Source organism: Pleurodeles waltl, unplaced genomic scaffold, assembly GCF_031143425.1.
Source record: "Pleurodeles waltl isolate 20211129_DDA unplaced genomic scaffold, aPleWal1.hap1.20221129 scaffold_58, whole genome shotgun sequence".
In the NCBI taxonomy this organism is placed as follows: domain Eukaryota; kingdom Metazoa; phylum Chordata; class Amphibia; order Caudata; family Salamandridae; genus Pleurodeles; species Pleurodeles waltl.
Genome location: NW_027150290.1, coordinates 1516804 through 1544028, shown reverse-complemented (window position 1 = coordinate 1544028; position 27225 = coordinate 1516804). Strand labels below are relative to the sequence as shown.

Sequence of the window (27225 nt, the reverse complement as noted above, 5' to 3'; positions counted from 1 at the left end):
CCGCAGGGTCAATTGGAGGTGCTGCTGCTGTCTGGGTCCCGGCAGAGGTGCTCTGTGTGGGTGTTGAGCCTAGCCCACTGGACTGTCCTGCAGCTGTCATAATGCTGGGTCCTGGTTGTGCTGCAGAGGCAGGGACAACTGTCCCCGCTGTGGCTGGGGCCACTTGGGGAGAACCGGTGGTTGTGGTGGCGGTAGTGGGCAACGTTGGGCCACCCTGTGGTGCAGCCCACCATGCTCCGGAGGCCCGATCCGGCTGGTATTTACGGGCCATCCGTCGGAACCCCGACTGCACCTGCAGGATGCGTTGGTACCTCATGGCCCGCCTCTCAAATTCATGCCTCTGTGCGGCACTCATGTTTGCAGCTGTGAAGAGAAAGGGCAACTATTTACCATAGGAACTGCATTGTGTGGAATAGCACAAGTGGACAATCGGAAAATACATTTACTGTAGTTGTAACAGCTCATATCACCATATAGATAATTTAAAGTCTCAGAGGAAGTACATGGGATGCCTGCCTACAAAGGTCATCTCACACATAGCTTATACAATAATCTACATGATGGGTAACATCAGCCAAAACTTGTCATCATAAAAATTACAAATGCAGCCAACAATCATGCTGCACCTCCTCTGCCTATTGCCTGGACTACATATGTCAGTGTATGTGATAACAATCACAAACCTCAAGATCTGCAATTTGTAATGGGATTCGCTAGTATAGAACTCATGTGCCATAACCGAGTGTGTACACTAGGTTCAAAACAAATTTTCAAATGGTCACAAGTATGTGTAACATACTGGTTGCTTCAGTCCTAGGTACCCTATTTCCAAACACATGCCTGTCTTTGAGGGGGGGTGGGAAGAACAACCAACAATCCCAAAATAGATGCACACCCAGGAGTGGATAGAAACCTCAACATGTTTTTGCCTCCACACACACACCACCAGTGAAGGGCTATCAACAAATTGGAGTCAGCTAAACCTTGTCCTATCCAAGGTCCGCACATGTCAAAATGTACTGACCTAGGCCAACATCACATACTTCCAGTGAGGCATATTTTTCTACAGACACAGAGGAGCAAGAACACCCATGATCATGAATAGCATGCACACCTAGGCCGTTGCACTCTAGTCCCACACACTTCTAGTACAACTTGTGGAAGTACATGCCCCCGGAAGATCCAACCTACAGTGTACTCAGTACATCGGTTACTAGGGAAGCAACAGATTTCAGACAAGCCATTTGCAGAAGCTATCTGGGAGAATGTCAGTCTGACATGCAGACTCAGTCCGAGACGAGTCCCAGTGCAACTCTTACATTAACTAGTGTATTCCACATGACTCACCCCATTTCCCATAGCAGGCCCTACAGGAATGGCCTACAGACCCAAAATCAGACAAATGGATAAGCATAGGTCAACTCAAAATGAAGTGATAACTGAAATCCCAATAATGGAACAAGACTAATGATTGGGCAGCGCATCAAACCTTGCAATGTGTTCAACACACAGTAGTCCATCACACATCACCAGCAAACACAAAACATACCACACATGCAACACTCACTGTAGGTGTCGGGGTCCTCAAAACGAGCCACCTCTCCCACTGTGTACGGTGCAGGTCCACCTGTAAAGCATGGAAGGAAGAATATACTCAGAATCCGCGCACTGACAAACAATTTCAAATACAAACACAATGTGATAATATGACATGAGTAATGAAACACTTTCACACATGCTCATACTGCATGGAATTATTCATGCACAACATTTACATAGGATGAGTCTCCTGCTACAGTTACACACACCTCTACACACATACAGTGGCCCGGACTGTCATGTGGTGGCAAAGATGCACCTCCATTAGTATGCAGAAACAATATAGGTGTGCATTCATCTCATCATGTGCAACCAAGAGAGACATCCAAAAGCTGGTTATTTGAGGACTGCCTGACCTGTCAAACAGCCTACGTGGTCATGACACATATGTGACAGATAGGTACATGGTACAGAGGGCCAGGTACTTTGGCAATACCTCATGTTGTTACAGTTTCATACATTGATGTGTCCAAACAATGGTGATTGGCACCAAACATAGATGTTTGTACCCTAGTCCATACCTTTGGACTGCCATCCCTATTCTGATTTGGGCACAAGTGACAATAAATACCTGTCTAATATGTTAGCTGAGGGCACCTGAGTCCTTTACAAATATGGTTCATGCTCAGATCTGGCATGTAACAATTAAATGTGAAGGAGCACATTTATCACGACAAGGCATGGCACTTCCGTGAACATTTTCCCTACACACCGACCAGACACACATGTGACATATGTGTGGGCCACATTGCTAACTTCAATTGACGTGAAGGCAGCACTCATTTTCAGCATCATGTAGGGTTTAAAAATTTCAGTCTAGCTATAGCATCAACATATGTAGGTATGATGTTTCTACATCCATACTTCACTGGCTATTGTGACCTGTAGAGTCCTGATTGCGTCATTAATGTGTTGCTTGTCTGACACAAAGGCGGCACTACATTACATTCTGCTACAAGCAACCTGTATGTGTGGAAAACATGAGCTACCTGACTGCTAACATTTGTCATCCTTCACATAGTGCATCAATTACCCTGTATGTTTCCCTACCATTACACACAGTCAGCTACTTATCTGGCAGATTGGGTAACAATCATCACATGTCACAACACAGCTTTAAATTGTGCACATTTACATGATATGTACTCACCAACATGACCACCAATCCTGATTCCCAGGTGGTCCAGAAGATCTTGCTCCCTGGAGATCAGATCAGCCCAGTGGTGCTTCAATTGATGGTCATTCCGTTGGCTACCATATAGACGCACAAAGTGATGGCGCACCTTCCCCCACCGGACTTTTCGGGCCTCCGTGTGATACCCCTGTATCACCCTACCCCCAGCCTCCAGCATAAGTGGGAGGAAATGGCAAACAAGCCATATAAACCCCCCCAATTCCTCCTCACCCATCCTGGAAAGCCGTGGCCTACCAGACATTGAAGCACTGAAAAAGGGGAAAAAGTAGTAGAAAAAAAGAAAAGGGGGAAATGGGGAAAGTTAGAGTGGGGAAATACAAAGAAAACTTAACAAAAAGAAGAGCCCAACTATCCCCTATATCACAGTACCCACAACAGACTCCCACAGACAATATATACAACACTGGACTTGACAAATGTATACAACACAGACTCAAGAACAAGTGAGATGGCACACTGGTCACAAAAGCACTAATACACATGACAACACTTTGCACACAGCCACACAGTCTAGAATAATCAGAGACTGCAAAGTGAAAGGGAAAGTACACCCACTGTACAGATTCTGTAAACAGGATATCCTATTACATCACATCCTGCATACAATGGCCGCCCTTTTTTCCATTATGCGTCATATTTTCACGCATACAGCTTGTGCGTCATATTTTTTGACGCACAGGAGTGCAGATAATGCAGAGTCAAAATATTTTTCATAATTGGGATATATTATTTGTTTGCGGCATATTTTACAGTTCTAGAGGTGAAAATTAAGATGCAGCAAATTATGATATCTATTTATGAAAAATATTTTTGACTCTGCATAATCTGCACTCCTGTGCGTCAAAAAATATGACGCACAAGCTGTATGCGTGGAAATATGACGCATAATGGAAAAAAACGGCGGCCATGTTATGCAGGATATTATGATATCTATTTATGAAATATATTTTTGACTCTGCATTATTTGCACTCCTATGCGTCAAAAATTATGATGCACAAGCTGTATGCGTGAAAATATGACGCATTATGACAAATATGTATTTCATTTGTCCAAATGAGAAATGGATTTTGGCATGACCAAACGGTGCTAAGTGATAAACTTTGGGGTTAGCTATAGAAAATGTCCCTTATAGGATGTATAGAAGGTATTCACAGTGCAATAGTAATGATTGGCCAGAATGGATATTACTCATAATTGTGCACATATGTAGGTAATTGCTGATTGCTAATTTCAAAATATGAAAGAGATACCAGGATGTATTCCTTAGCAAAATTGTGTCCACGTGTATCAAGCTATTCCAAATTGCATAAAGGCCAATTAGGTAGTGCAATTGTCACCTAAACATTTTTTGGGGGTTACCATGTCCTAATTAGGAGTTAATGTATCTAAAATGTGTTTCACTATTGACATGTAGGGCACACATGCGCCTTATGCATGTGTGTGCGTCACATGTGCATAAAAAATGTATATTTGGGGTGCAGCAGAGGGGGACTTAGGCCCCCAGCACCCTGGGGTTTGCTGTTCCTGACTTGCAACTTTATCCATGGTTTTCCCAAATTCAGTAATGCGAAACCATTGGCAGCAGGCCCATGGAAGCAAATTGGGTATGATTCCCTGTTTGCTAATCTGTAATCCCATTTGCCCATTTGACGTTTGCCCTATTGATTCTTTGGAGAATTCTGACATACCATTTAGCATTGATTTAATAGCAAATTCTCAACGTTCCTTATGTCATGATAGCAAATAGGTTGTTGATGTATGTGGCCCTTAATGCATTACCTGGTTTAGTGGCATGTTTCATTCTTCCTGCTGGGTTACAACTGGGACACTACTGTGATAGGCTGCTTGCAACCATTTTGTTGATTGGATGGTACATGTACATGTGTGTGGTCCAATATTGATCCAGTATCAACTGTTAAGGTGTATGTTGTCACTGTAACGTCCACGTCTCATCATGAGTTAGTGGCAGCTAATCGTGTATCTAATGAGTATCGTTTGAAGCTAAATGTGAGTAAAGTCATTGAGGACATGGTAACCTACACGTGGATGGTCCCACCCTGTCACTGAAGACGTGTAATGAGACTTTCAACTGGGCAAACTTGGTGTGCTGAGTGAGAGAATGTCTCAGGTGTCTGGATCTGGCATGTGTCATTGCAGCATTTGTACTGAAGTTGGCCTCTGTGGATGGTAATGTATCATGGAACATCATAGCCTCTGTGCAGAAGTAAATGGCTGGTATTCAGCACACACGACTCATCTCTATTATTTGAACAATGTAACTCAGCGTGTGAACTGTCAGGGTCCTCATATGTGTTGAGTTTTCATGGACATTATCTGAGGTTGCTGGTTCTGCTGGAGGCCATGTACACCATCAAACGCTATGGTCCAGGTACACTGTCACACTTTGTAGTTTAGGCATTAATGAGGCCCAGATAACGGAAGGGCCATGATTTAGCTATTCAAGGCCACTGTCACAAATATGATACAAATAACAGTCAGATGATGCAATACTATGTATTTGAGTATACAATGATGAGGCAAATGACAAATTATTCTCTGAGGTACAAGAGGTTTTGGACAGCAAGTGTGGTCCATAGGTTGTCCCCAGGTATCTTTAGGGTGACCCACGGACAGGTACCAGTCAGGCTGACAGGATGCTGGGTCAATCAGGAGCCAGCTCTTTCACAAATTACATGATCAGTGGTCTGACTAGCACTGGTCAGAGGGAGGAGTAGACAGTTGACATGTCACACTGTGTATGTCCTGTGTTGTCTTGAAGGTGACACATGAACCCTGATAAAGTGTTACACGGCAACATTAGTAGCAATGCTTAATGATGTAATTGCCCAAATGCCAACATCTATGCTGTAGGAGGCATCAGCATGGACGGGGCATGTACGTTTGGGTGGTGTGCATGGAGGGGATCACTGGTGTGGCCTCCATCAGTGTCTCACTAGTCCTGTCGGATGAGATTTGCTGAAAAATACCCTACAGTACCTTTCACACGAGAATCAATCTACAGGTGATACCAGGCCTTAAAAACTCCAAGCCAGTGTATTAAATCAGCTGAGTTCCATGCAGTGAGATGGTACTATGAGAATGGTAGGCATAGGAAAGGGTGTGGCACACTGGATGACTCTTGTGAGTGTGTGTATGTAGATGAGGGAATCTCAGTGTACACATATCAGCATTCCAGGGACCTCTTCAGACAGGTGGGGTGTGACCAGCCGCATGTGTGTGTAATGTTTTTAGATAAGGCCTGACATGTAGATGGGATGTGATGTGCTGGATGCTTGTCATATGTGTGGCACTTGTGCTGTGTATGTTCTGCTTATGTGTAACTCTAGTGACAGATAGTCATTGCTAAGATTGTAAGTAGTTGGAATTACTGCTGCCAAGAGTCTGGTAATACATTCCTGTTCCTGAAGCATAAGCATGTCAACTGCCTGATGTATGAGGCCTTCTTTTCCCCTAGTTGAGTGATGGTGTTTTAGTTGTGTGCCATCTGCTGCGATGAACCATGTTTCCTACATGTATGTGTGTAATAGGTGTGGTCCTCAGCTATTGACCTTCAAAGGTGAACTGTACAGGATGTCAGCCATTTACATTGTGTGTGTATGTGACCATTGTATGATAGGCATTACATTTGTTGTGTGTTTTTCTGTGTCCTGATTGTTATATCATTATTGCTCCATGAGACGACATTCTTCTTCTGATATTTAAAGCTAAAGGTGGGCAGAAATGAATAGGCCAAACCATGATGTGGTGTTTGTTATCAGTGTTTATTTACAATAGTGCATTAAGTGGTGATGGTGATAATTATGAAAATAAATTATTTACAATCTGTTGGCGCCTACGCACTCCAGCAGCCGTGTTTGATTGTTCCCCCTCCTGTTGCAGGGCAGTTTCCTCCTCTTCCTCGTCTTCAGGCATGTATGGGTCTGGTTCGAGGAGGGGAATGTTCCTTTTGACACAAATGTTGTGCCATATTGCACATGTTAGTATGATCCTACAGACCATCTCGGGGGAATATAGTAGGCTACCACCAGTGATGTCGAGGCAGCGGAACCTTGACTTGAGGATGCCGAAGGTCCGCTCGACAATGCTGCGTGTCCTCTTATGGGCATCGTTGTATGCCCGCTCTGCAGCAGTACTCGGGTTGCCAAATGGTGTCATTAGCCATGGCTGGATGCCATACCCCTGATCAGCTGAAAGAAAAAAACAATGGGATCATGTTGATGTAGCTTGCATTGTTGAAAAGACCGTTCATGGCAGTAGTTGTCTTGTGTTGTCTGTGACTCTTTTGTGTACTGATGTGACATCCTATACTTGTAGGCTATACCATCTGCATTGTGTTTTTACCTTGGCTGAGCACATGTTTGTCTGCTAACAGTTTGTCATCAGTATGTTTTGTGATTTTCAGTGCAGTGTGCCCTCCCTAACATTGTGACTTGTGATACAGGTGTCCTTGTGTCTTCACTTGGGGTGAGTAGATAGTTCAATGTAGAGTTTTATTTATAAGTATTGTTAGCACGTTCATATGAAAGTACCCTGGACATCCCATACCTTTAGACTTAGGCAGTGTATTAATGTAAAGGTCATTGTGACACTTACAATTTGCAAGATGACATTTCGGCAACCACACTCATTAATGTCTTCACATTAGGCTGTACAGTAAATTCCAATGTGTGACAAGTTAAATTGTGACTTATGAAACATGGCTAGTGATGTCAGGACCTCAGTGTGTTCCTGTCTAGATGTTGCTGTTGTGGTGTATGTGTTGTGTGTCCTAGAGGGTTGCTGTGCAGTGTGTGAATAAGTAGGTTTTAGTACTTACCAACAAGTAGTCCATTGCCATACCGTTCATCCTGGAAATGTTGGTTGATGGTGCAGTGACGGAAGATGAATGAGTCATGGACACTCCCAGGATATTTAGCCACGATGTTTGTGAACATTCCTTGGTGATCAACTATGGCCTGCACGTTGATTGAATGTGTGTGCTTCCTGTTGCGGTAGAGGTGTTCAGTCGCAGCAGGTGGCACAAGGCGTACATGTGTGCAGTCGATTGCACCAAGGACGTGTGGGAAGCCACTGATTGCGTAGAACCCCTGTTTAGTTTCCTGCTGCTTCTGCAGTGTGTTAGAGAAGCAGATATGGTGGGGTGTCAGGCGAATGATGGCATCCAGTACTTTGGGCAGAAATGCGGAGAATGATGGTTGTGATATTCCGCCAACCAGGGCACCAATTGTTTGAAATGAGCCACTTGCCAGCATGTGAAGTACAGCAAGCAGCTTTGTTTCTGTTGGTATGGTGTGGGGTGTCACCAAAGTGGGGGCCAACTGCTGTTCAATGTTTCGCAGCAGCTGCTGAATGGCCTGCCAGTTCAACCGGTACCTCTGTATGATGTCGTGTTCCCTGAGGCCCTGAAGGTTTGTTCTTGGGCGGAATATCCTCTCCTGCCTTCTGCACTGCCTTTGGGGTCCCTGCTGGTGTTGTGGTAGCTGCTGTTGTTGCTGCTGGGCTCTGCGTCTGCGTGCACGCTGGATAAGTATCACCTCCATGGCTCCATGTTGCTGCTCTGCTGCTCTGCTGTTTGTTCTGTGTGTTCTGATTAAATACAGGTGTGTTTGCCCCATTTTAACGCCTGCCCTGACCCAGGCATTAAATTTTGACGCAAATCGGGCTGTGCGTCATTTTCTGTCTCCGCCTCCCGGCCGTGCGTCATTTTTGCCCGGAAGCATAAATACGACGCACGGCCGTTTGCGTCATTTATTGGACAGGAATGCCTACCCTGCATATCATTAACGCAGGGCGGGTTGCCGCATCCACGAAATGACGCACACGGCGCAATTTTGTCGTCCGTGGGCTCGGGCGTCAGAGTTTAAATACGGGGCAACGTTTGCGCTGATTGTGCGTCCAATTTTTGGACGCACAATCGGCGCAAACGGAGTATAAATATGCCCCTCAGTTGGCAGTGACACTAAGGTGCACAAGCGGACGAGAGTGGAGGACTGAAGTAACTGTACAGGCCTTTTGTTTGGCAGTACTGCTTGTGATGTCTCTTCTTCTCTTGTACACATCAAAGCACCAAGGTAAAAAAACATGTAGTTAATGAAACATGCTATTGTTGCAGGTTGAAATAGTACAGACAAAGACAATATTTGTGTGGTTGGTTACTTACATCATAAATAACAATTTATCTAAACATTGTCAAGTCAAACCACCCCACCATACCATGAAATTTCACTTCAAATCAGGCAACACATATAGCTCTTTGCTCTATGTCCATCTATTCTAAAGAAGACAACTGTGGTAGTCAGAGAGGTGCAATAATAATTAAAAAAAATAATGATGTTGATGGGTCTGCAGTGCACCACAGCCAGGGTGTCCAGGAGGAAATTGAATTATACATGTGCACCTATGGTGGATGAATCGATCCAGGCAAAATGCGAAAAAATAAATGAATAATTATGTTAAAAAATAGAAAAATGTAATAAAAAAAGCTAGAATAAAAATTTAAGAAAATTAAAATAACAAATACTAAAATAAAAAATAAAAAAAGTAAAAATTAAGAAATTACAAAATGAATTTAAAATTAAAATAAAATATTACATTGCAAAAGGATCAATAATTGCCGATGTTTGTATGGAAGGATGGGAAGAAAGAAACCTATTGTGAGGCAAGGTGGTGCAAAATAAAAAATGCAAAAACAACATATTATAATATAAGCACTGTTGATCAAAATCATATTCTTAACATACAAATACTACAATGATCCTCAATACTTATTCAACTGATATCACATACATCCTTGCAAGCCTATGGCAAAGGCACACTGGCTGGATGTAAAAAATGCCTGCCAGCCACATGGTCAAACAACAACATAGAACAAGGAGGCATGGAGAACAACGAACACCTGCATGCCTATGGCAAAACTCACTGGCTGGACGCTCAAAATGGCTGCCAGCCACATAGCCAAACAACAACAACGAGCTAGGAGGCATATGGAACAAAGAACACATGCAAGCCTATGGCACAGGCACACTGGCTGGATGCACAAAATGGCCGTCAGCCATGTGGTCAAACAACAACAGTAAGCAAAGAGGCATAGAGAGCAAAGAACATAAGCAAGCCCATGGCAAAAGCACACTGGATGGATGCGCAAAATGGCTGCCATGTGGTCAAACAACAACAATGAACAAGAAGACATAGGGAACAAAGAACATATGCAAGACTATGGCAAAGGAATACTGGCTGGCCACACAAAATGGCCACCAGCCACATGGTCAAACAACAACAGCGAGCAGGGAGGCATGGAGAACAAAAAACACATGTATGCCTAACGCAAACAAACACACTTGCTGGATGCACAAAAGGGCTACCGGCCACGTGATCAAACAACAACGGCAAGTAAGGAGGCATGGGAAACAAAGAACACATGCATGCCTATGGCAAAAACGCGCTGGCTGGATGCACAAAATGGTTGCCAGCCACATGGTCAAACAAACAACAGCAAGCACTGAGTGTAGGAGGCTGACCTGGCTTGTAGTGGGTACCAGAGGTACTTACACCTTGTGCCAGGTCCAGTTATCCCTTATTAGTGTAGAAGAGGTGTTTCTAGCCGCTTAGGCTGATAGAAGGTAGCTATGGCAAAGCAGCTTAGGCTGAACTAGGAGACATGTAAAGCTCCTACTATACCACTGGTGTTATATGCACAATATCATAAGAAAACACAATACACAGAAGTACTTAAAATAAAGGTACTTTATTTTTATGACAATATGCCACAAATATCTCAGTGAGTACCCTCAGTATGAGGATAAGTTATATATACACAAGATATATGTACATAAACCAAACTTAGGTAAGTAATAGCAAGAAAAGTAATGCAAACAGTGTAGAATTACAATAGATTGCAATAGGAGCACATAGGTATAGGGGCAACACAAACCATATACTCCAAATGTGGAATGCGAACCACGAATGGACCCCAAACCTATGTGAGCTTGTAGAGGGTCGCTGGGACTGTAAGAAAACAATGAGGGTTAGAAAAATAGCCCACCCCAAGAACCTATAAGGTAGGTGTAAAGTGCACCTACAACTCCCAGAGAGCACAGAAGTCGTGATAGGGGGATTCTGCAGGAAGAACAAGCACCAGCAATGCAACAACAGTGGATTTCCAGACCTGAGTACCTGTAAGACAAGGGGAACAAGTCCAATAGTTGCGACAGTGTCGAGAGTGGGCAGGAGTCCAGGAAATGCCAGCTGAGGGTGCAAGGAAGCTGCCACGAGATGGAAGAGGCTTGGAGTTCTGCAAGAAAGAAGAGAGCTAGGGACTTCTCCTTTGGAAGATGGATGTCCCACGTCGCAATGAAGCTTGCAGAGGTCTTCCCATGCAGAAAGACCGCAAACAAGCCCTGCTAGCTGCAAGGGTCGCGGTAGTGGTTTTTGGGTGCTGCTGTGGCCCAGGAGGGACCAGGGTGTTGCCACTTAGAGAAGGAGACAGAGGGGGCGCCCAGCAACTCAGGGAGCCCTCACAGAAGCAGGCAGCACCCGCAGAAGTACCTGAACAGGCACTTGGAAGGAAAGTGAACCGGAGTCCACCCAAAGTCAGAAAAGGGAGTCCCACGATGCCGGAGGACAACTCAGAAGGTTGTGCACTGCAGGAAGGAGGCTTGGCTGTGCACAAAGGAAATCGTGGAAGAGTGCACAGGAGCCGGAGCAGCTGCGAAACACATGGTACCCAGCAATGCAGTCTAGCATGGGGAGGCAAGGACTTACCTCCACCAAACTTGGACTGAAGAGTCATTGGACTGTCAGAGTCACTAGGACAGAGTTGCTGAATTACAGGGACCACGCTTGTCAGGATGAGAGGGGACCCAGAGGACCAGTGTTGCAGTCTTTTGGTGCCTGCGTTAGCAGGGGGAAGATTCCATCGACCCACTGGAGATTTCTTCAGAGCTCCTGGTGCAGGGAGGAGGCAGGCTACCCCTAGAGCATGCACCACCTGGAAACAGTCGAGAAAGCTATCAGGATGAGGCGATACAAGGTTGCTAGTAGTTGTCTTGCTACTTTGTTGCGGTTTTGCAGGCGTCCTGAGCAGTCAGCGGTCGATCCTTTAGCAGAAGGTGAATAGGGAGATGCAGAGGAACTCGGTGAGCTCTTGCATTTGTTATCTAAACAATTCCCCAAAGCAGAGACCCTAAATAGCCAGAAAGGAAGGTTTGGCTACCAAGGAAGGAGGATTGGCTACCAAGAGAGGTAAGAGCCTATCAGAAGGATCCTCTGACGTCACCTGCTGGCACTGGCCACTCAGAGCAGTCCAGTGTGCCACAAACACCTCTGTTTCCAAGATGGCAGAGGTTTGTGACACACTGGAGGAGCTCTGGGCACCCCCTTTCCTTTGTCCAGTTTCACGCCAGAGCAGGGCTGGGGGATCCCTAAACCGGTGTAGACTGGCTTATGCAGAGATGGGCACCATCTGTGCCCATCAAAGCATTTCCAGAGGCTGGGGGAGGCTACTCCTCCCCAGCCTTCACACCTATTTCCAAAGGGAGAGGGTGCAACACCCACTCTCAGAGGAAATCATTTGTTCTGCCTTCCTGGGCCAGGGCTGCCTGGACCCCAGGAGGGCAGAAACCTGTCTGAGGGGTTGGCAGCAGCAGCAGAAGCTGCAGTGGAGACCCCGGAAAGGCAGTTTGGCAGTACCTGGGTGCTGTGCTAGAGACCCGAGGAGAACATGGAATTGTCCCTCAATGCCAGAATGGCATTGGGGTGACAATTCCATGGTCTTAGACATGTCACATGGCCATGTTCGGAGTTACCATTGTGACGCTATACATAGGTAGTGACCTATGTGTAGTGCACTTATGTAATGGTGTCCTCGCACTCACAAAGTCCGTGGAATATGCCCTGAACGATGTGGGGGCACCTTGGCTACTTCCAGGGTGCCCACACACTAAGTAACTTTGCACCCAACCTTCACCAGGTGAAGGTTAGACAAATAGGTGACTTATAAGTTACTTAAGTGCAGTGGTAAATGGCTGTGAAATAACGTGGACGTTATTGCATGCAGGCTGCAATGGCAGGCCTGTGTAAGAATTGTCAGAGCTCCCTATGGGTGGCAAAAGGAATGCTGCAGCCCATAGGGATCTCCTGGAACCCCAATACCCTGGGTACCTCAGTACCATATACTAGAGAATTATATGGGTGTACCAGTATGCCAATGTGAATTGGTAAATTTAGTCACTAGCCTGTTAGTGGCAAATTTGTAAAGCAGGGAGAGCATAACCACTGAGGTTCTGGTCAGCAGAGCCTCAGTGAGACAGTTAGGCATCACACAGGGAACACATACAGGGGCACATACTTATGAGCACTGGGGCCCTGCCTGGCAGGGTCCCAGTGACACATAGACTAAAACAACATATTTACAGTGAAATATGGTGGTAACATGCCAGGCAAGATGGTACTTTCCTACAATACTCCACTTGTTGTGTTATTTATTAAGGGAGACTGCATTCAACAAAGTGGACAGATTGAGACTCTGGCAGAAGCTGCATAACTGGGACATCCTGGAACATCTTATGAGAGCCATTAGGAGCCTTTACAGAAAGACGTGGGTGACAGTGAAAATACTGGATAATAATAATGATAACAGATGATTCCTATAAAGATTTTAGACACAACTACAACCCGAACCGCTGGATTGAATTACTACAAATTTAGCAAACAACTAGCTCTTGGTCCAGAAAGTGTGCTTTTTGTGATTATTTATATGCCTGGGTGCAAAACTCCTCTCTGCTGGCGGAGTTTGTGGAATTCAGGGACTTCGCACGACGAGAAGTTGCCCAGACTTTCTGAATTCCGGTGCGAGGCAGAGATATATTTTTTTTGTTCATACACGAAAGATTTGTTTTTGGCGCTCGCTCGTGCCAATATATTCTCAGGCTGCTCGCGAGCTCACACAAGATTTGCAAGTGCGAATGCACCACTAGTATATTTTCTACTCTAGAAGCAGCTAAAAATACTCAAAAATAGATTTTCGAGTGGATTTTCTTCTCCAAAAGGACCGTTTATGTTGTTTTTTTAGTGTGAGAAGGCTTTTTTTTAAACTTCTTTTCCAACAGGAAGGAAGTGACCCACAGCTGCCTACTCCCAGCAGGCTCCTTTCACTGCTTTTTCCATTTCCTGGTCACTTTTCATTTGGATTTCGAGGTGGGAGGATCACTCTCTTTGACTCCTGTATGTAAATGTTTGGATTTAAGGACTTTGCTTTTGTGCTATCACACAAGTAATTTCAAAGCTATTGTATAAGGGTGTTGTTTGTTTGCTTGGCATGCACCAGTATTTCTTTGTACTTTAATTTCATTTTAATGCGTGGCCTTGACTTAAAGTAGTGGCCTAGTTATTATTGTTTTTTGTGTGCATTTCATTGATTTTTCATCTTTTGTAAAGGAAAATTACACAACTCAGTCTGTACCTTTTCCCCATGTTTGTTACATTTGCAATATTCATTTATTTTACTATGTGGTCTAGACTTCCAACAGGCCTTCTAGCCAGCAGGCCCAGTATTAATCATCAGTGTATGAAAGAAATGTTTAAGTGGGATACAGCTTTAAAAATTCCTAATACCTTTTTAGGACAGAGAGCCGCCAACAGCTATACTGGCGGGCGGCGGGAAAGTGGAGGTTGCTCCACCTCCACCGCCACGCCAACAGATCACCGCCCAGCGAATCACGTCCTGTGATTCGGCTCAGTGGTGTTCTGTTGGCGGTGTGGTGTCGGCGGAGCAGCCCCCATGGCTCCCGTCCCCTCCCGGAGGATTGACGGAACAGGTAAGTCGATCGTCCGTTAGGGGAGGGGGGTGGGGGGTGTTGTGTGTTGTGTGGGTGTATGGGGGTGTGCGTCTGTGTATGTAGAGGGTGTGTGTGAGTGCGTGGATGCTTGCAGGGGTGTTGCGTGTTTTGGGAATGAGTGCTTGTATGTCTGTATGTATGTCTGTATGGATGTGTGCGTGTATGTCTGTACATGGGTGTGCATGTCTGACTGTGTGTGTGGATGTAGGCATGTATGTCGGTGTGTGTGCGTGTGTGTGTTGGTGGTGCCTGCGTGCGTGTCATGTGTGTGTGAGTTATGTGATGTTGGGGGTCGGGGTGGGGAGGGGGGCCCTGCCACCTTTGGGGGGTGGCAGGGGTGGTGGGGGGTGTAGGGGAGGGACTCGGGTGGGGTGGGGGGTAGGGGGAGACCCCTATCAGTGCCAGGGAAGGAATTCCCTGGCACTGATAGTGCTTACCGCCATGTATTTCATGGCGGTTCCTACCGCTGGAAATCCAAGGCCGTAAGCCGGGTCAAAATACCGGCGGCGGTATTGTGACGGCCGCCGGGCTGGAGACCCAGGTCTCCAGCCCTGGCGGGCGGAACGGAGAAGCGGCAGATGACCATGGCAGTAACCGCCATGGTCATAATACTGAAAAAAAGACAGCCAGCCTGTTGGCGGTCTTACCGCCGCTTTAACACCGTCCGCCAGGGTTGTAATGACCCCCTCTGTCTATTGTGTTTTCTTATGATATTGTGCATATGATACAAGTGGTATAGTAGGAGCTTTACATGTCTCCTAGTTCAGCCTAAGCTGCTTTGCCATAGCTACCTTCTATCAGCCTAAGCTGCTAGAAACACCTCTTGTACACTAATAAGGGATAACTGGACCTGGCACAAGGTGTAAGAACCTCTGGTACCCACTACAAGCCAGGCCAGCCTCCTACAAGTATCTCTTGCCCTAATACCTTATGGAACCTCCCACCAGTAATGGGCCACTTTCCTTGTGGCCAATGTGCAGTGTGCCCACTTAGAAACATTCTAAAACTCTAGACTTGGGCATCCCCACCCCATGGGAAAAGCGTACGCACACAAACTGCAATTCTGAAAATGTGGTCTACCTGATTGACTGTCTGTGCAACCTAAGGTACATAGGTCTGATGACATGAAAAGTGAAAATCAGGGTAGGAGAGCACAGGAGCATTGTCCGCTGTTCAAAGGCCTCTACTAGACTTACAGCCCATTTCTTGGAGAAGATGCATACCAATAATGAAATGTCTTGGACGATCATAGAGAAAATTTCAAACCTGTGAGGGAACATGAAGCCCCTCTTGGAAAAAGAACAACGTTGAATTTATAGAATATAAATGCACAGTTTCTGCCTCAATGAGGAGATCCCATGGAACTACCTCAATTCCTCGCATTAAACACTGTAACAGCTTTACCATGACCTTTATCTTCCCACCTGCTACCTAACAAGAGCATTATTAGGTCCCCGTGTATGGTTTATTCAAGCGTTGAGTGAACTAATACGCTAGTTTTTCAAGGGCAATAGGTTTCGCCTTTCAAGATATTTTTATAGTCATTGCTCAAGAGGTCCCTTCTGAGGACCAAAATCCTGCATAATATAGACCAGAAATAATAACTTCCATGTCTGTAAATTACACAATTTGTTGTAAACACAACATCTTTCTGATAAAACATGGTCATGCCTCAAGCAATTACTCATGACCCGTATTACATCAGTGCTGAGATTTGCAGTATCAAACCAGTTTGTTCTTCCCTTTTGTTTTTCCCCACTTTTTTTCTTGTTATGAAATATTTGTTGTTATTTTTTAATTCTAAATTTCCAGCACAGTTTAATATACTGATACATTTATGTCGCATATTTTTTTGTGAAAGGCATGCTACCCTTGAGGACGTGGCTGTGGGATCTTGTCCCCAAGGATTTCATCAATAACACGCAAATGTCAGCTTTGTTTTTAGTATTACCCATCTGTCTGTAAGGAAAACCTTTTTTTTCTTTAATTTTAATTTTATGAGGGTGTTTATTAAATCCCTTGGCAGTGTGTGACTACAGGGGCCTGGTCCCCACCCCGAGTAGCAGGACCACTATCCCAACTGGGGTAAGTGAGAGTGTGAATGCTGATGCTTTTTCCTCTTTTGTGTGTTAACTCCACTTGTCAGTACATTACCTAAGCATGGATTGTATTTAATGCATAACTATGAATGAACACGAAATACTTGTGTAATCTAGAATATGCAACGCACAGTGTGAAATACCAGCTGCTATTCTTTCATCGTAATACTGCTGAGTACAGCATGACACATCTTGTGAATTGCTCATGTCTTGGCGCCACACATGTGATGACAAATATCATCAAACAGTGCCCTTAGAGCAGACAATGTCTACCTTATGTTTTCCTTTTCCACATGGTGATTTCCACATAATACGAAAGCTGTATATGAAAGTTATTTGATGCTTTGTTATTTCTGTTACAGGAACAATGATGCCATATTGAGGCGAGTGATTTAAACTTACCTTGCATGTGATTTTAGGACTGCATGCTTTATGTACAGGCCACTAATTACTGAATGTACACTACACCGGGCATTGAATATCCTTACATCCTGAAGAAAACCCTGGACCTGGTAGGCCATAGTATAGGGGCTGAAGCATGTCAGCAATCGTTTTAGGGTTATAGGATGGATCATTATATCCTAAGTACCCCATTTATTGATTTTTTAAACCATATACTCGCAGACCACAAATAAGGGGATACATTGGTCTTTTTGAGCTATTTTTATTGTTTTCCCAGTAGAACTAGTATAGAAAGCGCTCCTTGGAATATGGTTGAGCCCATCCTGGCTTTTAGGGGCCAGGGAGGACCCGATGAAGAAGCATGAGACTATTGGAGTGTGTAAGGGTCATATTAAAAGAAGGAAGAGTCTCCACTGCTTCATTAAACACTGACCGCGTTCCCATGTGGGCTAGGATCTTTCTCATAGATCCAGACCTCAACCTAACACACCACACCACCAAATTAACAAGAGCATCCTCCAGTAAACTACACCATCTGAAAAAGCTAACCCCCATATTGACATTAAACCTCTTTACATTCCTGCCTCAATGTCTCATGTCTAGATGCCAAGAATGCAGCAGGCTCCATAGGGTGTGTCTCGATGTGACTCCTGCTCATGGCCGTATCTGTTGTAGTTTTACGCTTTTAACTATACTTCAAGCACAATCCTGCAACTTGTCTCCTTGGACCTACTGTGGGATCTTGTTCGGAGACTTGATGGTTCTCTCCACTGTCACAGCCTCTGTGGGGGATGTTTCTTCTCAATCCCATCCCTTCAGTGGTAACAGCCAGTCACCTTGTTGCCTGTTTTCCAACGGGCACCATCCCTTTAACCATTCCAAAGACTCTTCAGGTGTGCAGAAGGACCAGCATTTTCCTTCTGACAGAACTTTAGGTTTGGGGTGGATCATCATATACTGTAGGTTGGGCTTTACCTCATCAGAGGATCTTCTTGTACTTCCTGAGTATAATCCAGAATAGAATGGTTCTCGAACTGTAGTAGAATGCATAGGCAAGCCAACCCTATGTTTGCGCCCTTACTCAGAAGTTCATGATACATGCTATAATGGGCCATGATCCCATCTCATGTCTTAGCGCTGCACTTGGCACTCAGTGAGCTCATTTTATTATGAAGTGTGAGGATAGGTCTTCTGGTTTCAGTATAGTTTGTACAATGTTCTAGAAAGAATTTGGTACTGTTGTTGCCCCATCTTTTCTTTTCTGTAAAGCCCACAATCTGTATGTTATTGTGGTGGAATCACTCCTCCACATCTTCCACCCTGGCATGGAGGTGACGGGTGGTCTTCTGAAGTATTTGTACTAACTTCAGCACCATTCAGATGGATTCAGCATGACCCCATTGAGCAGATCCCTGACCCAGCTCTCCCCATGCTGCTGCATCGCTCCTACTCCTGTCTTCTCTTTGTTCCTTCAGCGCCTTAAGACTCTCATAGGTGATTTGCCGAGCTTTATAAATCCTTGATTGATTGATTGCTTTCTCCTTGCTTTCCTCCCAGTTTCTTGTGTGCCTCCTTCTTGCTTTTCCCTTGTTTTCACTGCTTTCTCCTTGCCTTTCCCCCCATTTATGTGTGCCTGGCCCTATTTTTGCCCTGTTTTTTGTGTGCCTTCATCTTGCTTTTTCCCCTGTTTTTTGTGTGCCTTCCCCTTGCTTGTCCCTAATTTTCACTGCTTTCTCCTTGCTTTATTCCTCATTTTTTGCTTGCCATCTCCTTGCTTTATTCCTCATTTTTTGCTTGCCATCTCCTTGCTTTTTTCCCAAATTTGTTTATGTGTCTTCTGTTTGCGTCTTCCACCATTTTCTGTGTCTTCTCCTTGCTTTCACCTAATTTTTACTGTTTTCTTCTTGCTTTTCCCTTGCTGCTTCTGCATGCCACCTGTTATTTCCCACTTCCTGCCTAGCCCCAACCACTGCCTCCCAGCACCCCTCCTCCTCCCATGACCAACTTAATGGAGGCCGCAGCACAACCCCATTGAGCAGGTCCCAAGCCCAGCTCTCCCCATGCTGCTGCTTCGCTCTTGCTCCTGTCTTATCTTTGCTATTTCAGTGTCTTGAGACCCTCATGGGTAATTTGCTGTGCTTGATTGATTGATTGATTCAGTGTGATTGTTGATTGTGCTCACCTTGTAGAATCTAGCTGCAATTTTCCCGACATCTGTCCGGAGCTAGTAAATGCCCAATATCACCTTGCATATTCTATTCACCAGGGCTGATCTGGTTCCCATAATCGCCACCAGCAATTCCTTGAGTGAGGATCTCGTTCCTAACTGTCCACTTGTTTAGAGGGCCCTCCCATTTCTGCATCTTGCATGTTTCTCCACCCCAGAATGCATTATTTTCCAATTTGTTGCTTTGTTCGGTTGTTTGACCCTTATTGGATAATCATGAGTGTTCTCTCATCGGGGCGGGGGTCTGCATACATCTCACACTGGAACTGCTGTGATGGTGGCATGGTTACTGCTCCTTATGATACAAATGACTGAGAAAGTGAGGAAGTGTACAGAGAGACCCACCTGGGACCGCCTGAGTGCTGGGTCCCTCCTTGATCTTTACCAATTTCTCTGTCTTTGCCTCACTATGTGTGCTAATGGTATTTTCAACAGCTTTACAGAAGTTCCTTTTTGGAACAATATACTTTCACCTGGTTTTTGTTTCAACAGACTTCCCAGGAGGCTTTCAGGATTAGGCACTGCCTCTGTGTTCCTTCACTCCCAAATGGGAACTGAAGGGCCCGTGAGAGGGCTGCTGTTATCGGTTGTGGCGTGTTGGGCTCAGTTTATTTAGTGCATCCAGTGGCCAGGAGGATCTCAGTCTGTTTCCTTTGGGGCTGTCTCAGCAATCCCACTCATCACAGCCCGGCATACAATCTTTGTCATCACATGTTCCTGATTGTGCTCCAAGCAACATGGCAGCAGCAGAATATTATTTTTTTTCCCAAGTTGATTCCAGCAGTCCCGGTGACTCCTGTTACCTGCTGCCACCTGATCCTGCCTGCTACGCAGGAGAAACTATGGAAAAGTGTTGGTTCCAATCTTCATCAGCTGGAAAATATTCACTGTGCACCAGCTTCCTTCAATGTTGTAACCATGTCCCCATACTTGTCAACCTTTTAACTTAAAATTTTAGTTAATATGAAGCCTTTAAGCGGTTGATCCTGATAAGGTGAATGGACTACAACCTCTTTTTGCATTGTGTTCAAAGTTTAAAATGGGTGTGAACCCAGTACAGTCTATCAAGGCATTTTGTTTCTAAGTAAATGAATGCCAGTGAAAAGAGGGTAACATCCACTAAATGCGGATGACTTGACAGGTATTGTATGTGGCCAGCATGTGGTCAAGAATAATTATCACTTGATTCATAATAGAAAAATGGGTACGGGTGTCACTTGTTGAATTTTAAGCTAAGGACATGTGAGAAAGTAGCCTCTTTCTAGCATTGTTACCCCCACTTTTGGCCTGTTTGTGAGTATATGTCAGGGTGTTTTCACTGTCTCACTTGGTTCCTGCTAGCCAGGGCCCAGTGCTCATAGTGAAAACCCGATGTTGTCAGTATGTTTGTTATGTGCCACTGGGACCCTGCTAGCCAGGACCCCAGTGCTCATAAGTTTGTGGCCTATATGTATGTGTTCCCTGTGTGATGCCTAACTGTCTCACTGAGGCTCTGCTAACCAGAACCTCAGTGGTTATGCTCTCTCTGCTTTCCAAATTGTCACTAACAGGCTAGTGACCAATTTCACCAATTCACATTGGCATACTGGAACACCCTTGTAATTCCCTAGTATATGGTACTGAGGTTTTTTTTTGCCACCCATAGGGAGCTCTGACAATTCTTACACAGGCCTTCCACTGCAGCCTGAGTGAAATAACGTCCACATTATTTCACAGCCATTTACCACTGCACTTAAGTAACTTATAAGTCACCTATATGTCTAACCTTCACCTGGTGAAGGTTGGGTGCAAAGTTACTTAGTTTGTGGGCACCCAAGGTACCCCCACATCGTTCAGGGCAAATTCCCCGGACTTCGTGAGTGCGGGGACACCATTTCACGCGTGCACTATACATAGGTCACTACCTATGTATAGCGTCACAATGGTAACTCCGAACATGGCCATGTAACATGTCTAACATGCATCCAGAGCAGTCAGCGGTCGATTCCTTGGCAGAAGGTGAAGAGAGAGATGCAGAGGAACTCTGATGAGCTCTTGCATTCTATCTAAAGAATTCCCCAAAGCAGAGACCCTAAATAGCCAGAAAAGGAAGTTTGGCTACTTAGGAAGGAGAATAGGCTAGCAACACAGGTAAGAGCCTATCAGAAGGAGTCTCTGATGTCACCTGCTGGCACTGGCCACTCAGAGCAGTCCAGTGTGCCAGCAGCACCTCTGTTTCCAAGATGGCAGAGGTCTGGAGCACACTGGAGGAGCTCTGGGCACTCCCCTTTCCTTTGTCCAGTTTTGCGCCAGAGCAGGGCTGGGGGATCCCTGAACCGGTGTAGACTAGCTTATGCAGAGATGGGCACCATCTCTGCCCATCAAAGCATTTCCAGAGGCTGGGGGAGGCTACTCCTTCCAAGCCCTGATACCTTTTTCCAAAGGAGAGGGTGTAACACCCTCTCTCTGAGGAAGTCCTTAGTTCTGCCTTCCTGGGCCAAGCCTGGCTGGACCCCAGGAGGGCAGAAACCTGTCTGAGGGATTGGCAGCAACAGCAGCAGCAGCTGCAGTGAAACCCTGGGAAAGGTAGTTTGGCACTACCCAGGTCTGTGCTAGAGACTCGGGGGATCATGGAATTGTCTCCCCAATGCCAGAATGGCATTGGGGTGACAATTTCATGATCTTAGACATGTTACATGGCCATGTTCAGAGTTACCATTGTGACTCTATACATATGTAGTGACATATGTATACTGCACGCGTGTAATGGTGTCCCCGCACTCACAAAGTCCGGGGAATTTGCCCTGAACAATCTGGGGGCACCTTGGCTAGTGCCAGGGTGCCCACACACTAAGTAACTTAGCACCCAACCTTTACCAGGTAAAGGTTAGACATATAGGTGACTTATAAGTTACTTAAGTGCAGTGGTAAATGGCTGTGAAATAACGTGGACATTATTTCACTCAGGCTGCAGAGGCAGGCCTGTGTAAGAATTGTCAGAGCTCCCTATGGGTAGCAAAAGAAATGCTGCAGCCCATAGGGATCTCCTGGAACCCCAATACCCTGGGTACCTCAGTAGTATATACTAGGGAATTATAAAGGTGTTCCAGTATGCCAATGTAAATTGGTTAAATTGGTCACTAGCCTCTTAGTGACAATTTGGAAAGAAATGAGAGAGCATAACCACTGAGGTTCTGGATAGTGGAGCCTCAGTGAGACAGTTAGTCATCACACAGGTAACACATACAGGGCACACTTATGAGCACTGGGGCCCTGGCTGGCAGGGTCCCAGTGACACATACAACTAAAACAACATATATACAGTGAAATATGGGGGTAACATGCCAGGCAAGATGGTACTTTCCTACAGTCACTTTAACCTTTCATATTTTCAGAGATTTACTATTTTTATATATGTTAAGATTTAATTCACATACCTAATTATGCTAATTATAATTTTATATTAACACTTGTTTTTTTAGTGCATAAATGTGCTTATTTATCATAATCAAAGTCAACCATGTGCCCAACCCTCTTGTTCAAACTGTGCCCAACCTCGATGGGCTCCCAACCACCTTCTATGCACATCCTTTTGCCATGCACAGTGGGAGGTTGGATGCAGGACCTGTCCTCTGGCCAAGCCCTGTGCCTGTCTTTCTGTGGGCACCCAACCTGTGGGGGGCAGCAAATCCCTACAGTGTATTGTGCTTGGCTTTGGGCAATGGCGGTTGGCTGCAAAGCCCAGGCTGTACCCTGTATCCCACCCTATATTGGTGGCCAAGCCTATTGTGCAAGGTTAAGATCTTTGCTTGGCCACGTGGTTTGGCCTCAGGCCAGGCTCTGCACTCCACACTCCACACAACCTGTCTTCCGGCACAAGGGGTTGACTGTAGAGTTTGATGTCTGGCCAGAGCAGCTTTTAACAGTTCATTGACAGCCAACCCCTAATGCACACAGCCACAATCTTGTTACAACATAAGTTGACCATTGAACATGCCCTGTTGCCAGACCCAGTATCCCAAATTGCAAAGGTGGCCATCCCCCACTGTGCATGGGATTTGGCAATGCACAGAAGGGATCGGCTGTAGGGACTGGCCTTCTCCCAACCAACCATGTGTGGCCAGTGCCCATGTGGGGCTGTTGGCCAAGCACTTCAACAGCGCCCTAAATACTTGTTTCTACTTTTTTTTTATCCACAATTCATAAAACCTGTCAACTCTCTGGGTTCTAACAGCCGGTATAGGATCTGCAAATGTATCAATACAAGTATATGTTTAATCATTACTTTTTTGCTGACACAGTCCCTTAGGGGACCCCACAAGGCCTGGGGATCGAGGTAGGTTAACCCCGTCCCTTTTCCTTTTTGCTTTTGGCTCTGGGAGCAAAAAGAAGGTACTGCATGGCCCTTCTTCGGGGACTTTGGGTGTTAAGAAAGAGGGAACCACTCTCCCTGAGTAATCTGTCACATTAAAAAGTATCCCATACCTTTTCCCATTTCTTAAGAAAACCAGTGTGCCCTCTGGCTGTCACCTTGTTATGAAAGAAACAGTTTGCTTGGTTAGACCCTCGACCACTCTAGTATTTTTAATGTGACTTTTTAATTTTTCTCCAGTTTCTGCTTGTCCACCGAGTTGACTATTAGCAGCTGCAACATGAAACGTCTTATGAAAATCTCAAAGTGGATGCACATTTTGGGAATACGAAAAACAGTACCAAAGTTATTAAGAAAACAAACAAAAATGCCTTTTGGATATAACCTCTGACCTAACTAAAACATTCACAACAAATAAAATAAATAACTTAGATTCTGTGTTTGTATGCATATCACAACTTTGGTGCCTTAGGATGACAGAAATACAGCTGATGTCCTTCATGTAATCTTCCACCTATGCAGTCCCACGAGAAAAACAAATGTTACAAAAATCATGTGAAATAAACTCATCATTTCTAGGTCTGGTTCAGAACATAGTCCGCAGAGTGGACAATCTTAGGGAGTTTGGGACTGAGGAGGACTAGGACTTTTGACCTCTATTTCTTGAGTAAATCAAACCAGCAGTGACTGTCCTCCCCAAAACAAGAAACTCACTATTTTGAATTTCTCGTCTAATCACTGTCCCACTAAAGGACGGAATACACAAACTGCCTGGAGTTAACAATCTTTAACCCAGCTGTCTCCTCAGGTAGTGAAATAAAGTTTACTTACCGTCTGGATTCACAGACACGTCCAGGAAAGAGCTGTGTTTCTTGTCTGCTGGCGTAGATCCTGTTTTGAAAGTTTTTTCTCTGTAGCTTTCAAGTAGAATATTTATCCAGTTAGAATGGTGATGAACAAAACACTTCTAATCATTGACTTGTAGCTCTGAAGAGAGAAAAGCAAGGCAACTGATTATGTATAGTCTGGTTTGCAGTAGACTCCACCTACTCTCCACCTCTCCACCCACCTTTTACCACCTCTTCTACCTGAGAAAATGCAAGTTACCTGCTTTCTGACTGTACATAAACCTAACTATAAACAGAAGCAAACCCAAGCAGAAATACAGGCACATGCAGCAACAGGAGCAATACTGACACATAAATATAGAGTGAAATACTGACACAAGTAGATTCACAGAAGCAAACATATGCAGACCTGGGCACACAGGCACACACTCGCGCTCACACATAAATATAGAGTGAAATACTGACAGTAGATTCACAGAAGCAAGCACAAGCAGACCTGGGCACACGGGCTCACCCTCGTGCTCACACATAAATATAGAGTGAAATACTGACACAAGTAGATTCACAGAAGCAAGCACACGCAGATCTGGGCACACAGGCTCACACTCGTGCTCACACATAAATATAGAGTGAAATACTGACACAAGTAGATTCACAGAAGCAAGCACACGCAGACCTGGGCACACAGGCACACACTCGCGCTCACACATAAATATAGAGTGAAATACTGACAGTAGATTCACAGAAGCAAGCACACGCAGACCTGGGCACACGGGCTCCCACTCATGCTCACACATAAATATAGATTGAAATACTGACAGTAGATTCACAGAAGCAAGCACACGCAGACCTGGGCACACAGGCTCACACTCGTGCTTGCACATAGAGTGAAATACTGACACAAGTAGATTCACAGAAGCAAGCACACGCAGACCTGGGCACACAGGCTCACACTCGTGCTCACACATAAATATAGAGTGAAATACTGACACAAGTAGATTCACAGAAGCAAGCACACACAGACCTGGGCGCACGGGCTCACACTCATGCTTACACATAAATATAGAGTGAAATACTGACAGTAGATTCACAGAAGCAAGCACGCAGACCTAGGCACATGGGCTCACACTCATGCTCACACATAAATATAGAGTGAAATACTGACAGTAGATTCACAGAAGCAAGCACACGCAGACCTGGGCACACAGGCTCACACTCGTGCTTGCACATAGAGTGAAATACTGACACAAGTAGATTCACAGAAGCAAGCACACGCAGACCTGGGCACACAGGCTCACACTTGTGCTCACACATAAATATAGAGTGAAATACTGACACAAGTAGATTCACAGAAGCAAGCACACACATACCTGGGCACATGGGCTCACACTCATGCTCACACATAGGTATGCATTGGCACACATTAACATTAACACTGACATAAATAGTCACAAACAGAGTAAGAGAAAAAGAGACCCACACATACTCAACAGAGCATAGATAATTATTTACATGCTTATAGAAACACACACTAATAGGCAGGAACAGACTAACAGAAGCAAACAGTCGCAAATACATATAGAACAAACAAACGATGTTCCCATACTGGTCCTCTTTCACTTGAAGCAGCCTGTAGGTTTATTCACTGGTGTTCAGGAGACTCGTATTTGGTGTTCAGAACTATTCATTCAACGAGATTCTTATTTAGCATAGCCCTTCTTACCTATTATTGAGACTTCACAAAACAACGTTGCAGACCACTTTGGGCATGCTCAGCCAGCTGCAATTGTAGTAGGACCATGTAGGATTTCTATTGCAACACATTCAAAGTTCTACCTCCAGGCGTCAAGGTGCTTAAGTGGAATATCAGACCCTGCCCCCTTCCTTACACTTAGATTCGGCCTCCAATAGCTTCTGTCAAAGCAGCTCCGTACTTACTGAGGCATTGGCACTGCGGGGGAAGCCAGTTAGCCCGTAAGGGCTTTTTATTTAAAAAATAATAATAATAAATAAAAAGTAGGGACCACGGGGGAGCCCTTGAGGGCTCCCTCGTGGTCCCACATAGCCCAGAAAGGGCTTTATAATAAAAAATTAAAAAAAAAATTCAATTAAAAAAAATAATTAGGGGCCGTGGGAGATCCCTTAAGGGCTCCACCTGAAGTCCCTACTTTTAATATATATATTTTTTCACTACAAAGCCCACAAAGGGCTAAAACAAAAGTCTAACACCCCCATAACTCAGTGTGTTATGAGTTATGGGGTTTCGAGTCAAGCTGGACTCATTTTCCTTTTTTTTTTTTTATAAATGAAAAAAATAAAAAATATATTAAATACTTTTTGTTGCTAAATCTAACACAGATATCTCATTCTAAGTATATGAGATTAAAGCCTAAAAAAAAACCTCTTCCTCTCACTTTCTCTCTTTCTGTCTCTCTTCCAATCAATTTCTCACACACCCACTTAGACACTTACGCACCCACTCACAGACCCACTTAGACACTCACGCACCAACTCACAGACCAACTGAGACCCTCTTGCAGCCACTCAGAGACCCGCGCACAGGCTGACGCACCCACTAAAACAATGATGTATGCACTCTCACACCCAGACAGACAATCTGACAGCCACTCTCACCCCCAGATACACCC

General features: G+C 44.9%; 1 protein-coding gene across 1 annotated transcript in view; it reads right to left on the bottom strand.

Moving 5' to 3' along the window:
• Positions 1-24711, bottom strand: part of LOC138278788 (deleted in malignant brain tumors 1 protein-like) — a 324469-nt gene extending 299758 nt beyond the window's left edge. Inside the window, exon 1 of the mRNA XM_069219306.1 lies at positions 24561-24711. The gene's annotated coding sequence lies outside the window, so the exon portion shown is untranslated. The remainder of the gene's footprint in view (positions 1-24560) is intronic.
• Between the last annotated feature and the right edge of the window lie 2514 nt (positions 24712-27225).